The 13,971-nt window shown below is 36.9% G+C and overlaps 1 protein-coding gene across 3 annotated transcripts in view; it reads right to left on the bottom strand.

The window, feature by feature from the left end:
- Positions 1–13,971, bottom strand: part of Eip93F (Ecdysone-induced protein 93F) — a 287,440-nt gene that overhangs the window by 272,455 nt on the left and 1,014 nt on the right. The gene's annotated exons all lie outside the window — the stretch shown is intronic.

Genomic DNA, 13,971 nt, shown 5'->3' with positions numbered 1-13,971 from the left:
ATTTTTGTAAGTTGCCAAGCATTTATTTGATCCTTTTGTTTGTTCTTAACTTCACAAAATGGGTATTGACATACCTATTTAGTGAATCAAAGTCCATATTCAGATAAAGTTACACGAAACAAGCGTCATTTTAGCCCGCCAACATTCGCGTTCTCAATTTGAAATCCGTTCGGGGAATACGAAAAGATAACAAAAATTTCCATGCCAATTCTGCGGAAGGACACTCGAGCCGTTGTTTGAATTCAGAACGCTTTCGCCGAAACGCCCAGTCACATTGTTTTTTTAAAATTGGTCTATTTTAAATCGGTTCATATTTTAATAATTACTAATAATCAGATTATATAAAATATGTAGCGGAGGTTAATAATACGTATTAGTTACAAGATGTGACTGCGTTTTTCTACCAACATGTGCGTTTTAATAACAATATAATATATACTTATATATTTATTTTACTATAATTATTGTTATTGCAAAAAACGGTTACGTCATTTCTTTCAATATAGCCGCATATTGATAGAAAAAATCATGTATCGAATTACCTACTTAACTTTGAAAAATATTATATAAATAAATATTTAACTTCAAAACAAAATTGAAATACAGATAATTATTATAAATCTCCACCATCAATTCAATGTCTATGGAATTTTTCTTGGGATTTTCATGGGATTTTCCTTGAGATTTAAAATTCAAATTTATCGGATCGCTTAACTTTAATACTTACCTACTATGACTTTTTATGGAAAATCTACGTAAATAGGTACCTAACTTTAAAGGCGTCTGCGCATTTACGAGCACATATAAAATTTCATTGTCAGAAACCATTCGAAAAACTAAATTGAATCCTGCAGTTGAAACGAGCGGGCAGCGACAGAAAAAGATAGTTAATGTCCGCGTAGCCTCTTATTAGTGCAATAATAACGCATCCGTGAGAAACGCATGCGCGGGCGCATAGTTAAACAACAGCAAAACAACGCTAGCCCGCGAATTCAATGTAAAGATCAAGACCTTTATTACGGCTCGCGTAAGAAAATGACAAGCGTCTACGCGCCATTTACGTCGACATCAATTTAGATAAACAACGAAACTATCGAATTTAGACCCTATCGTGTAGCCATAAAGCCTTGTAATAGACCTAGATTAGATTGCGCGCTGTTTAGAACGGTTGGAAATGTCAAACCTTAACCTCAAAACCGTGACGCCTGCGTCGCCATTTTAGATCCGTTCGGGCTTTTTCGGCTCGCGTCGGCAATTCTCGTGGACAAATTTAGATTGGCCTCTGTTCGGTTCGGCTGTTAAACGTATTTATGACATAATGGATACTAGCGCGCTCGTTGTAAAGGTCAAATTGCGGTGGACATTAACTAGCTAATAGTGGGGTGCCATTCAAGATAAGGACGCCTTGTATCTTGAACTATTAGATAGCAGATGATCTATTTAAAGGTCGCTGTGTAACTGTATCTAAGTACATGTGCAAATATTAGTAGGAAAAAGATAATGTTGACATACGGAGGTAGATATGACGTTAATAGAATAGGTACCTAGTTAAAATAAATTAGTTTTTTGCTCGCTCTATGTATCTACCTAGAAGTCGTAGAACCCACTCACTTTTATAACGTTGTTATTTTCTTTGCAAATAAAATTAGTGGTACCTAAATAATTAATTTCCTTACTTGTAAAGTCTTAATATTTTCATTTTTCCTTTTTTCCCTTTACTTTTCAGGCATAACGCATGGCGTGGGGGTTGGTAGACGCCGCAGGGGGTTGGTAGAAAAAATAATTCTTAGATATTAAAATTACATGGTAATTTTTAAAAGCAGTCATAATGGAATAGCTGTGTGAGTCACCGTTTTATATACTATAGTTATGATTTTAAAATAAAATAGGTAATTAAACACTTCAGGGCCAAACAGGAATTCCCTAATGTACTTTACATAAACAAAAACACTAATATTCCAAGTCATGGTCATAAATTAATTAATAAATGTTTGACTTCCCAAAGTAACGTAATCATTATTTTTAATAGTGTTATTTATTCAATAATAACATACTCGTTATTTTTCACGGTATTCTAGTCGTTATAGAACGCTCATAGACTTTTCTAGAGTAAAATATAATGCATGGCAGTAAATAATAGACCATACTTTCTAGCGTTCATTCCACAGCCTATCTATGGTGGGGATTGTGGTGACGAAAATTCCATTTCTAAACGAAATATCATATGTCATTACGTCAAACCAACCGACCAACTCTACGTTGGTGCGGTAAGGTTGGATGTAGAATGTAGTTTGGTCGTAGATACGACGCTTTGCAAATAATAGCGCAGCCTAATGACAAGGTTAAGTGTATGAAACGTAACTGGTTTTAAAACATGCGCTCGCCGTTAGCGATAGACAAAAAATACGGCGGCCATCTTGGCTGGATGATGACTTTTCTTGTTCGCTGCACAGAACTAATGTTACGTAGAAATGACTTGATATTTCGTTTCGATGGCTCTACTTATGTATTGTGTAGGATAGATAGGTTTAGTTATAGCAAGATGGAATAGATAGACTTTGTAGAAACTTTCGTGGTTTGAATCATCGATCGATCGTCTATACTTCTATACTTATAATTATTACTCATGTTACTTATTACTTATAATATTATAAAGAGGAAAAATTTGTTTGTTTGGTTGCAATAAATAGGCTTAAAAACTACTGGACCGATTTTAAACATTCTTTCACCATTCGAAAGCCACATTATCCACCAAGAACATAGGCTATATTTTATATGAAATATATTTCATAAATAGATTTTATAAATAAAGTTTGCCGGGTCAGCTAGTCACTGATATTTCGATTCGAATGCTGTTATACCTGTATTATATATCTATAGATTTAGTTAAATGAAGATGGAGTTGATAGACTATTTAAGACTATATTAAGTTATTTAAGACATGAAACTATTAGTGGTTTGATTCCAGTACCATCGTCACACTTATTTTTATCATAAAGCAGTATAGCGCCACAATTATCTGGTTGAAGGATGTGCTAAGAGACAGACGGCATTCTGACTTAGATTTCTGGGGTACCTAGTAACGTTGTGGCTTACTTTAGGTAGACTCAAATCCTATCTGAGCTTGATTAGGTACACAAGACCTTGTATAACGGTCACTTATCACGTGGTACCCATGGTCGTTACGTATTATTATTAGTAGGTTTCAATATAAATTTATATTTTTTATAATATAGGAGTAGCAGACGAACATGCAGTCCATCTGATGGTAAGTGGCTGCTGCTCACATGGACAACTGTAATCAACCCCAGATAGAATTAGATTCCAACCTGAGGTCGGCCACAGATGCGTCGCTAACCCAGAGAACCCAGAGAACCCAGAGAACCCAGAGAACCCAGAAAACAATGTGAATATGCCGGAAGGCCTCTGAAAAGTATGTCTCCCTTACCACACCCTTCAAACCAGAACAGCAACGTTTAACACTGCTAGTTATTATTTAGAAATGGGTGTGACGAGTGGACCTTCCGGAGTCGAAACACAAAGGGTTCTTTAATCGATTAAAACTTTTAAAAAGCCTTAACCAATTACAACGTAAACCAGCAACCAACATTATAAAATAATTAAAATATACTTATTGGAATTATAGGTACTACTTTATTAGACTTAAATTAAATTAGGGGGAAATTAAGACCATTTTATGCGCACACGCATAGCGATACACAAAAACGACATGTCATTGTAGGTAGGTATACATATTCCGAACTCATTACATTTAAATATTTACTACTTGTTTACAAAATATGTATTGCGTTCAAAACAAAGACATATTTATTTTGTAAAGGGGCCCTAACAAATTGTCAGTCCCAACATTTTTCCTTGCATTTTGATAAAAAAGCTGGTTATCCTAGTCGATTTAAAATTGGGCCAGTTAGACTGGCAGTCCGGGGTACGATTCTCGGGTATAGCTCTGAATATTTTTTAAATTTGAACTAGAAAACGGTTTTTTTTATAATATAGAAGTAGCAAAGACAAGTAGTCCACCTAATGATAAGCGGCCACTACCGTGGACATCTGTAATCAACCCCAGATAAGATAAGAAGCCGACTTGAGATACGCCACACATGCGCCGCTACCCCTGAGGACTAAACTGGAATGCCTCGAAAAAGTAATAAAAAGTATCTCTCCTTACCACACCCTTCAAACCAGTACCCTTATCATGAGTTTTTACGTTTTGACAAATATGACTGTTTTGGTATTTGTTTACGTATTTGCCCATACAATTTCCAATCAGCGCCCCTAGCGGATTATATCATAACTTGGAAATAGTATGGGCCAAAACGTAAACAAATACCAAAACAGTCATATTTGTCAAAACGTAAAAACTCATGGTAAGGGTACAGAACACAGCACCGCTACACTGCTGTTATTAGGCAGAAATTGGTATGGCGTTCGTTTTAACGGAATCGAACCAATTAATTATTCGTCTATATTATAAAAAAGCGTGGTAAAAATGGCTATGGTTGAATTTAAACCACTAACGCCCGTCATTGATAATCAATCTATCCAATATTCTGCCTAACCAAAGGTAGACATTTCACAATTACTTATCAATATAATTTGACTTTTCTTGATATTAGACAAACTTCTATTTGATCTACTGATCTTCAGTTGAAAACTAGATAGACAGGTTATAAATAACATCAGTGAACACTAGTGTATAAATACGGCTATAGAACACATGTCATTTCTACTTGAATTAATAATCTGTATCAAATTGCACGCGGAACTAGCCGGCCAGTAGTTATATAATTGTTGTTTTATGTTTTATCTGTAGACAAAATGCGTGTCTATGTACGTAAATAGGTATAGTCCGCGCCAAACTGCTAGTCCGCTCTGAAGTTGCGAGCAGGTGTAGTCATACAATTTGCGAGGCGACGCGATTCATTGCTATAATCAGAGCGGACTAGCAGTTTTACGCGGACTATTCATGCCTTTTTATCATCAACCCATTACTGTCCCACTGCTGGGCACGGGTCTTCTATCTGAATGATTAAACTTTTGAAATGACATTTAATGTTAAGTTACCTATTGTTATTTAAGTAACTAGTATGTTATTAACATAGATTAGTAAAGATACTTCGCCGCCTTGAAATTGAATGAAGCCACGAACGGCTTATTAGTAAGCTCTTTTTTTGAATTCTTGACAAATAAAAATATTTTAGAGAAAATTTACGAATAAATAACTAATACTGCGTAATTTACATTATAAATAAATAATTATTTCAAATATTTTAGGGACATTTTAGCACGGAGACGTGGCAAAACTTTTTTACGCAACTATTCCAATTCTCAAAACTGGGTACATTTTCTTGTTAGGAGTGAGTAATCTTTACTAATCTATGGTTATTAAATTCAACAGCGGAGCGGATCCGGATTCGATCCCCAGTCAGACAGATATCTAAATTATGATTTATATTTAGTGTTTTTGTATAATATTGGAGTAGCAGACGAGCATGCAGTCCACCTGAATACAGTGAAATCTGCATACCTGCGAGATCTTAAAAAAGTTCTCAAATGTATGTAAAATACCAATTCACAATTGGCCAGCGCGGTGGACTATGCTCTAATCCTTCTCATACGGAGAGGAGACAGCAGTGGGGTAGTTAACGACGGCAGAAATATGTGTGACAGTAGTGCCATATTACTGCCATAACCTTTACATAAACAATAACTATTACGTCTTACACCCATGGATAAGAACTCTTACGTACTAATTCCAATGTTTTGTTATGTCCGTCATATAAAACCACAAGTAAATACCCTGTACCTAAATTCTTATCATGGCGTGGTTACACCGAAATAACAAACTTACAATAAGCTTATTACTTCGAATAAATCAAATACACGAAAAAGAGGTAGGAACTGACATAGAAGCAGTGACAGCCTAATGGTTTGAATTTGGTTATCAATCTGGCGAGCCGAGGTTCGAATCCCAGGCTTATTTGTCAATTTACTTGTCAGTTGTGTGCGTGTTAGAAATTATTTATAAATACTTGCTTTATCCGTGAAGGAACACATCGCGAGGAAATCTACATACCCAAAAGTTCTTAAATAAGGTTCTTAAAGTGTATGAAGTTTACTAATATGCAATTGACCAACGCGGTAGATTATGGCTTAAGCCCCTCACTCTGAGAGGAGACCCGTGCCCAGCAGTGTGACAGGAGTGGGTTGGCGAGCCCTTAACTATTTCATTCAATCTTCATCACCAACCCATTACTGACCCACTGGTAGCATGGGTAGGAGACCCTCAGAATAAGAAGGATTAGGCCATAGTCCAACGCGCTGACCAAGTGCGAATTGGTAGATTTCACATACCTTAGAAATCTTAATTTTTTAAAGATTTCTCAGGTTTCCTCACGTGTTCCTTCACCGTTAATCAAGTGATAATTAATGTCTAATACGCATATAACTTTGAAAAATCAGAGGTGCCTGGGATTTGAACCTCGGGCCTCTCGATCAAGAGGCCGAGTTTCTTAACCACTAGGCTATCACTAGTTTTATTTCCTTCAATCTTACGAAATAGCAAATAAATATGCAGTTCACCTGATGGTAAGCGTTCACGGCCCATGTCTAATATGTAAACAACTCCAATATTATAAGGGTTTTTTTTTTTATAGTATAAGAGTAGCAGACGAGCATGTCCACCTGATGGTAAGTGGCTACTGCCGCCCATGGACATCTGTAATCAACCCCAGATAGGATTAGATATTCCTAACTGAGGTCGGCCACAGATGCGCCGCTACCCCTGAGGACTAAGCTGAAACGCCTCGGAAAAGTCTGTCTCCCTTACCACACCCTTCAAAACGGAACACAGCAGCGCCTAACACTGCTGTTATTAGGTAGAAATAGGTGTGGCGGTGATGCCGCCGGAGTCGAACCACAAAGGGTTCTACCACCTTCAAAAAGCTTCAGTAAGCTTTATACATTTTTCAAATGCTTGCATTTTTGGCGACGAATGTAAGCAAATTCGTGGGCTAAGCTTGTCATGGCACTCGCTATCAATGGCTAATGAAAGGAGTTTTCGTGACAAAGTCCAATACAGTGGTTGAGGGCGACCAAGGCTTTGTAATGGATTAGTCCCATTTTTAGGAAATATTTGTATTAACTTTTTGTTAAATTTAGGTTCCTTATGAAAGAATGCCTTATGATGCATGTTTTTTTCGAATGGACCGTATGTTGCCTAGAGCTAAGTTAGGATGAAGTAGATAGATAGATAGATAGATTATTTTATTTCAAGAATTTAAGCAACAACAACAAATTAATGTATGTCTTGTCCCTGTAGTTCCGGGACTAGAATAGGGCTACGGTATCCCCTGCCTGTCGTAAGAGGCGACTAAAAGGGGGCTTTCGGGGTTGCGGGCGACAAGCGGGAGCTCGAACATTATCTACCACATATACACTGAATTTTATTTATTAAGTTAGGTATATTTATTGTTAAACATATCGACTAAAATTCGTTTATTACTTATACATTATTTTTACAATTGGTAACCCTAGTCACAAATTACAAAAAACCCACGAAATACCCCAAATTGTTTCCCTTGTATTATTGAACGTGACAATGTAGGTACGTGTAGCGAGTTTGCATTGCCCATGCTATGTCAACTAGATACATAAAATATAATCTATTTGTTTGTTTGTATCAGTCACAGATATACCTATTTATTGGCCTGTTTGTAATAATCAAAAGGACTAATTTTCACAAACTTTTCGAATTTGAGGTTGGCTATTCATCGCGTTTTAATATATTTACTTTTATTATCATGGATCCGTCATTCCCACTGCTGGGCACGGGTCTCCTCTCTCCTAAGACCTAAGGATTAAGGCCGACGTAGACATACTCTATAGGATCATAGACCACATGCGTAGACTTCAAAGACTTCAGAGAAGTTCTTAGAAAACTTAGGGATGTGAATCACGTTTTTAATTATCGTTAACGCAAGTGATAATTCATTTATAATACGTCACAACTTCAACAGGGATCCGAATCCTGGACCAGTAGAACGACGTTCACCATAAGTATCTATTGCCTATTATAACAAAAAAGTTATAAACACAGATGAGTTGCTACCCTTGGGAATATTTACCACCTGAGAGGCGTTGTGCACGTCAATCAGTGGTCACCATAACATGCAATTTGTTTGTGTGTATGTCTGTAAAATTCATGATAAAGGCGCTTTTCTATTTCAATTCTCATTTACTAGGATTTCCTGTGAGATAAGTGCCACACAGAGATACACAAACACCCAGACCCACGGGTTAAATCTAAATAAAGATTATTAATTGATATCGGACTTGAACGGTCCTTACAGACGTTATAGCGACAGCTCTACAAAAAATGAATATAGTAGAGCTCTTGGAAGATGGACTCCAGGCCATTTATTTATCACTGCAGTATTTTTGGATAGCTGAAACATCCAAGCATAACCATTCTAAATGTTATCTTTTTTATAGTTTTTTTTTTTTAAATTTGAATATTTTATCTTTAATTGCTTAATTGTATAGAAATTTAGTTTGCATTATGTCAGTTATTTACCTAATTACGAGTAGTTACTTTAGATTTTACATAGTCATAACGTTTTTTGGTTATTGGTAGAATGACTCAAAATTGTAAAATTATCCTGTCAAAATTCAGTAAAATGTTGTCATTATAACAAAATACACCAAATTGTTCCGCGAACATGCTGATATGAGTCAGGAACGCTACATGTTCCGAGGCATTCCATTGTTAAGCGAAAGTTAGTTAATCGGTCAAATTAGTTGCTGTTTACGTAACTTGAGCATATTTTCACGTTAAGCTCTACTTTTTATAATACTGTTAGTAAACGAGCATAAAAAGTTTGGCCTTTTGGGGGTTGATTACAGATGCTCATGGGCGATAGTAATCACTTGCAAAGAAGCTTTCAAACTTGGCTTTCTGTAGTCTCATTTTAACTTTTGTTTTTCAACGACTCATGTTTTTGAAAGTGGTAGAACCCTTTGTGGTCCGACTCCGGCGGCACCACCGCCACACCTATTTCTACCTAATAACAGCAGTGTTAGGCGCTGCTGTGTTCCGTTTTGAAGGGTGTGGTAAGGGAGACGGACTTTTCCGAGGCGTTCCATCTTAGTCCTCAGGAGCGGCGCATCTGTGGCCGACTTAAGGTAGGAATATCTAATCCTATCTGGGGTTGATTACGGATGTCCATGGGCGGCAGTAGCCACTTACCATCAGGTGGACTGCATGCTGGTCTGCTACTCCTTTATTATTATTTAAAAAAAGTGGCTACTGCCGCCCATGGACACCTGTAATCAACCCTAGATAAGACTTTCCTAAGGTTGGCCACAATCGTTGTTACCCCTGAGGACTAAGCTGGAATGCCTCCCTCTTACCACTCCGCTCAAAGAACACAGCAGTAATAACAGCAGTGTTCAGCTGCGTACCACACCATTTAAACCGGAACGTTTTAAAGGGTGAACAGTGCAGTACTTCTTTCAAGATAAGAGATACCTTTCAACCTTTTCTGAACCCTTGACATGTGTAGGTCATAGATTAGTAAAGATTACTCATTCCTAATAAGAAAATGTAACCAGTTTTACAATTGAAATTGTCACTGTCATCTATTATCGTGTTTGAAAAATATTTTAAAAATGTAGGTTTTAGATCATTTACGAATGAAACGATATTTTTCCGCACTTTTTCTTCGATTTCTTGTTCTTACACCACTGTGCAGTTACATGTCGGTATTGTTCCGCGTAAATTACACCATGTCAGCCATTAAATGGCTGACAGATTTGTCAGTCGTTTAAGTCATTTAATGGCTTCCTTCAATTATAAGGCGGTGAGATATCTATACTTATCTATGGTGTAGCATATTTTTATGCCAATCGATTTAGTGGTTGTTTGAATGCGTAACGAACAAACAAATCCACTTTCGCATTTAATATTAGTTATTATTAGACTTATGATGTCCCATTCCATATAAACCCAGCAGGCTATCGACCCGCCAAATGTCCAAACAATTTAATATTTCAGGCGACCGCATTTGAAGAGATCGATACTACTAACAGGTTACAGCTGTCATGTTCGTTTTACTTTTTATGGTGAAATAGCAAACGACCATGCAGTCTGATAAGTGGCTACTGTAGCCTATAGACATCTGTAATCAACCCCAGATAAAATAGGACTTCTTTATTATGGTATAGAAGTAGCAGACGAGCAATCAGTCCACCTGATGGTAAGTGGCTACTGCCGCCCATGGACATCTGTCTCTCTTCGATCCGTTTTCCTCACTACTGAGGGTCATGACCGCCATGATTCGTGTTGAGCACAGTTTGGATAATGTCGCGCCATTTGCTGCGGTTCTCGGCTGTTTGCATAGCATCATGAACTGAGGTGTGGAGAGATGCCCGAACTTGATCGGACCAACGTATCGGGACCGGGACCCGAGGTCTCTTTCCTTCGATCTTACCGGTGACCATAAGTTTTTCGAGATTGTCACTGGATTTTCTGGCTATGTGACCGAAGTACTCAAGGATCCTCTGAAGGCAGATAGTAGATAGTCATCATAGTAATGGACATCTGTAATCAACCCCAGATAAGATACGACTCCTTTATTATTGTATAGAAGTAGCAGACGAGCATGCCGTCCACCGATAAGTGGCTACTGTAGCCCATGGACATCTGTAACCAACTCTAGATAAGATTAGATTTCTATTAATGTCGGTTACAGATGCGTGGCTACCCTTGAGAACTAAATGGGAATGCCTCTGTCGTGTCTCCCTTGCCACACCCTTCTAACCGGAACACAGCAGCGCTTAAAACTGTTGTTAGGCAGAAATAGGTGTGACAGTGGTGCCTCAGAAATCGAACCACAAAGGACATGAAGTCATCAGTATCACTGAAGACTCCAAGTTTGATTTCAGGCCACATTTCCAAATTTAGATGTGTGTGATCTCTGGGTGTTTTACCTTTGAGTTTAAAGACCCGAAGGAAAATATATTCTATACTTTTAAAAAATATTTACATCTACACAAACGACGTGTTTAAACAAAGAAAACATAAGTTTCTTAGGCTGTAGTTAGTAGGCTTCTACTGAACCGCTCACTACGTCACAGCTGAACATGTGTGTGTGACGCACACTTGTATATGGAAGGTGAACCCTTTGTGGTTCGACTCCGGCACCACCGCCACACCTATTTCTGTCTAATAACAGCAGTGTTAAGCGCTGCTGTGTTCTGGTTTGAAGGGTGTGGTAAGGGAGACATACTTTTCCGGGGCGTTCCAGCTTAGTCCTTATGGGTAGCGGCGCATCTGTGGGTGTCCTCAGGTAGCAATATCTAATCCTATCTGGCATTGATTACAGATGTCCATGGACAGCAGTAGCCACTTACCATTAGGTGAACTGCATACTCGCCTACTGCTCCTATATTATAAAAAAACAGTAACTTCAATTCGAGGGAGGTAGCATCACCGAACCCATTTCTAATGTAAGTGATTAATCGTTATGACTGACCGCCAAAAACGAAAACGCAATAAAACTGACTCATTCAGTATTTTTCCGCACATTGTTTTTATATAGTTAATTATTTCAATGTGACTATTTGTACAGGTACTGGACTAATAAATTATATTTATTCGTACATTTATTAAATTTTTTTTTAATATATTTATTCGTACATTTATTCAATTTTTTTTTTCTTTAAACAATGTGACAAATTCATTTTTTTTAAATATATTTATTCGTACATTTATTCAATTGGTTAGGTTAGGTTAGGTTAGTTTTTTTTTTTTTATATATTTAAAAAAAGGTTAGGTTAGATTAGGTTAGAATTAGAAAGAAAGAAAGAAAGAATTAATCGATTTCGAACGGGCTGATGGCGATCGACGTCATTTTTTGATGTTAAGAGCTTAGTTTCTAAAATCGATCGGTAGAGCCGTTTAAAAGTTATTAAAAAAAAACATTTCAAAAAAATTTTTTTTGTAGTTTTTTTGAGATTTCTCAAAATCTACCGGTTCGAATCGGATAATAATAAATTGTTTGTCCAGTACCCGTATTAATAATTATAAATTATTCGTACGGTAACCGTATTAATAGACTCAGCCTAATTATTTCACCTGATTTTAACCACTACTGCCATAGTACTACTCGTATGAACATATGTACATAAATAATTTTTAATAGGCGCATATACATATAAGTTTTAAGTACAGGGGGCCTACCACCATCTTTTAAAAACCATCATAGTTTAGGAAAGTTTTATTTCCTCCTTAATACAGTAAAATATTCCGTCATACACAGTTGAACAAACTTAAACCCTTATTGATTTTTCACTTATCCATTGCACAAAACCAATTTGCACAAACCAACCAAAAAAAAAAAAAAGTAAAAGTATGATTAAAATAATATTGTTTTTAGAGATTGTAGTAACCTCCAGGACGTCATTATAATAATATTTACAATTAATTAAAAATATAATAGAAGAGAATTATTAAAAAAACAGAAACCCCAACTGCTTAAATTTAGATGAATCCAACGACACCTCATACGTTAAAATCCGTCGAGACATATGGACTGTAGAGCATGCCAAAGAATGTACATGTATGTACATGGATAGGAAATTACCCTCCGCAACATTACCCTCCGCTGTCAGTTAAAAATATCTTTAATAAAAAACTCGTAATTCTAAAATAGTCAAACAGAAACCTCACATTAGATGAAAACCTACTGATTTGGCTGTATTTGGCTTTTTACCCATGAGTCTCGTATGACCCCATCTATTTCAAACGGAGTGAACATCAGAGTAATAAACGATCATTAATTTCACCTAATTTTGAAGGTGGTAGAACCCTTTGTGGTTCGACTCCGGCGGCACCACCGCCACACCTATTTCTGTTATAACAACAGTGTTAGGCGCTGCTGTGTTCCGGTTTGAAGGGTGTGGTAAGGGAGACAGACTTTTCCGAGGCGTTCCAACTTAGTCCTTACGGGTAGCGGCGCATCTGTGGCCGACCTCAGGTAGGAATACCTAATCCTATCTGAGATTGATTAGAAAATGTCCTTGGGCGGCATTAGCCACTTACCATCAGGTGGACTGCATGCTCGTCTGTTACTCTTATATTATAAATAAAAATGGTCTTTGATGTCATCCACCACATAAAACATGGGTTCCACTGGAAGCCGATCACAGATGCGGTGACACTCCTGAGGGCTAAGGTCGCTAAGTCTGCATCCACACCCTCCACCCAAACGCAGAACTGCTTCACACTAGAATTATGTCACAGTACTTTCCCAATCAAATTATATAAGTTCCACGACCCCTTAAAATCGATTTCATGGTAGAAATACATGCTATCTGGGATCGGTTATAGATGTCCATGGGCGGTAGTGATTATTTACCATCAGGTTAATAATCTATATGATTATTTATTATGATATATATGATTATATATTTGGTATATATACCATGAGTAAATAATCATATATACAGCAAATAATCATATATACCGTGTATATGTACCATTGCGATTTCAATTTAAAAAACAATAACTTTGCAACTTTGCTTTTAATGTAAAGATTTTGATTATATATGATAACTAGCTGACCCGGCAAACGTTGTGTTGCAAATAAAAAATGTTAAGAGTGAACAACCCTTATCACTTAGGGGTATGAAAAATAGATAGTAGCCGATTCTCAGACCTACTGAATATGCATTTAAAATTTGGTAAAAGCCGGTAAAGCCGTTTCGGAGGAGTACGGTAACTAACATTGTGACACAAGAATTTCATATATAAGACTAAATAGTTACTAGTACATATAGGTTATATAACGTTAGAACTATTGGACCGGAAACAGTTAAATTCATTCTTATATCGTCTACGTATTTCTTATAATATTCGTCTGTAGTTAAAAAAATGCTTCGTACTCATGC

Source organism: Epargyreus clarus, unplaced genomic scaffold (assembly GCF_041222505.1).
Source record: "Epargyreus clarus isolate Ecla_fem2 unplaced genomic scaffold, WU_Ecla_fem_2.2 ptg000002l, whole genome shotgun sequence".
Lineage (NCBI taxonomy): Eukaryota > Metazoa > Arthropoda > Insecta > Lepidoptera > Hesperiidae > Epargyreus > Epargyreus clarus.
The sequence above is the reverse complement of the archived record's forward strand: the minus strand, read 5'-3'. Positions and strand labels throughout refer to the sequence as shown.